The sequence below is a fragment of the Armigeres subalbatus genome, chromosome 1 (genome assembly GCF_024139115.2).
Source record: "Armigeres subalbatus isolate Guangzhou_Male chromosome 1, GZ_Asu_2, whole genome shotgun sequence".
In the NCBI taxonomy this organism is placed as follows: Eukaryota; Metazoa; Arthropoda; class Insecta; order Diptera; family Culicidae; genus Armigeres; species Armigeres subalbatus.
Genome location: NC_085139.1, coordinates 133523391 through 133526213, shown reverse-complemented (window position 1 = coordinate 133526213; position 2823 = coordinate 133523391).

Genomic DNA, 2823 nt, shown 5'->3' with positions numbered 1-2823 from the left:
AGATCTAAGGAGTCTGAGTCTGGAGTCACAAAAGTCTGAGGAGTCTAAGGAGTCTGAGGAGTCTAAAGTCTGAGGAGTCTAAAGTCTGAGAGTCTGAAGATCTGAGGTCTAAAGTCTGAGTCTGAGAGTCTGAAGTCTAAAGTCTGAGTCTGAGTCTGAGATCTAAGGAGTCTGAAGTCTAAAAGTCTAAGGAGTCTGAGATCTGAGTCTGAGTCTAAGGAGTCTAAAGTCTAAGAATCTGAAGTCTGAGATCTGAGTCTAAAGATCTGAGTCTGAGAGATCTGAGTCTGAAGTCTGAGAGTCTAGTCTAAAGTCTGAGGTCTGAAGTCACAAAGTCTAAGTCTGAGAGTCTAAGATCTGAAGTCTAAGGGTCAAAGGTCTGGGAGTCTGAGTCTAAGAGTCTGAGTCTGAGATCTGAGGGTCTGAGATCTAAAGTCTGAGTCTGAAGATCTGAGTCTAAGGAGTCTGAGAGTCTGAGGAGTCTAAAGTCTGAGAGTCTGAGATCTAAAGATCTGAAAGTCTAAGAGTCTATCTGAGGTCTGAGTCTGAGGAAAGGAGTCTAAAGGTCAGTCTGAAAGTCTGAAGATCTAAAAGTCTAAAAATCTAAAAATCTGAAAATCTAAAATCTAAAATCTAAAAGTCTATTCTAAAATCAAAATCTAAAAACTGAAAATCAAATCTAAAAATCTAAAAATTTAAAAATCTAAAAATCTAAAAATCTAAAAATCTAAAAATCTAAAAATCTAAAAATCTAAAAATCTAAAAATATAAAAATCTAAAAACCTGAAAACCTGAAAATCTGAAAATTTGAAAATTTAAAATCTAAAAATCTAAAAATCTAAAAATTTGAAATCTAAAAAACTAAAATTCTAAAAATCTAAAAATCTAAAAATCTAAAAATCTGAAAATCTAAAATTCTAAAAATTTGGAAATCAAAAAATCTAAAAATATTAAAATCTTAAAATCTAAACATTTGGAAATCTAAAAATCTAAAAATCAAAACAACAAAAAATCAAAAAATCAAAAAATCAAAAAATCAAAAAATCAAAAAATCAAAAAATCAAAAAATCAAAAAATTCAAAAATTTAAAAACCTAAAAATCTAAAAATCTAAAAATTAAAAATCTAAAAATCTAGAAATCTTAAAATCTAAAAATCTAAAAATCTAAAAATCTAAAAATCTAAGAATCTAAGAATTTAAAAATCTAAAAATCTAAAGATCTAAAAATCAAAAATCTAAAATTTAAAAAATTTAAAAATCAAAAAATCTAAAATATTAAAGTCTTAAAATTCAAAAATTTGAAATTTAAAAAATCTAAAAATCAAAAATCTAAAAATCTAAAAATCTAAAAAATTAAAATCTAAAATCAAAAAATCTAAAATCTAAAAATCTAAAATTTAAAAAAATCTAAAATCTAAAAATCTAAAAATCTAAAAATCTAAAATCTAAAATCTAAAAAATCTAAAAATCTAAAATCTAAAATCTAAAAATTCAAAATCAAAATCAAAAAATTCAAAAATCTAACTAAATCTAAAAATCTAAAAATCTAATAATCTAAAAATCTAAAAATCTAAAAATCTAAAAAATTAAAAAATTAAAAATCTAAAATTAAAAATCTAAAATCTAAAAAATCAAAAATCTAAAATCTAAAAAATCTAAAAATCTAAAATTCTAGAAATCTAAAAGTCTAAAAATTTAAAAATTCAAAAATCTAAAAATCTAAGAATCTAAAATCTAAAATTCAAAATTCAAAAATCTAAAAATCTAATTCAAAAATCTAAAAAATCTAAAAATTCAAAATTCAAAAATTCAAAATCTAAAATTAAAAATCTAAAATCTAAAATTCAAATTCATCAAAAATCTAAAATCTAAAATTCAAAAATTCAAAATTCAAGAATTTAAAAATCTAAAAATCTAGAAATCTATTCAAAATCTAAAATTCAAAAAATCTAAAAATCTAAAATCTAAAAATCTAAAAATCTAAAAATTCAAAAAAATCTAAAAATTCAAAAATCTAGGAATCTAAAATCTCAAAATCTAAAAATCAAAAAAATCTAAAATTCTAAAATCTAAAATCTAAAATCTAAAATCTAAAAATCTAAAAAATCTAAAAATCTAAAATCTAAAATTAAAAAAATCTAAAATCTAAAAATCTAAAATCTAAAATTCAAAATTCTAAAAATCTAAAAATCTAAAAATCTAAAATCTAAAAATCAAAAATCTAAAATCTAAAATCTAAAAATCTAAAAATCTAAAAAATCTAAAAATCTAAAATCTAAAAAATCTAAAATTCAAAATTCAAAAATCTTAAAATCTAAAAAATCTAAAAATCTAAAAATCTAAAATCTAAAATCTAAAAATCTTAAAAGCTTAAAATCCAAAAATCTAAAAATCTAAAATTCAAAATTCAAAATCTAAAATCTAAAAATCTAAAATCAAAAATCTAAAAATCTAAAATCTAAAATCTAAAATCTTAAAATCTAAAATCGAAATTAAAAATTCAAAAATTCTTAAAATTTAAAATTCAAAATCTTAAAATTCAAAATCTAAAAATCTAAAAATTTAATATCTAAAAATTCAAAAATTCAAAATTAAAAAATCTAAAAATCTTAGAATTAAAATCTAAATATTTAAAAATTCAAAATGTAAAATCTGAAAATTTGAAAATCTAAAGAGCTAAAAATCTAAAAATCTAAAAATTTGAAATTAAAAATTGCACTTAAAATCTAAAATCTAAAAAATTAATAAAAAATTCAAAACCTGAAAATCTGAAAATCTGAAAATTTAAAATTCTAAAATCAAAATCTATGAATCTAAAAATCT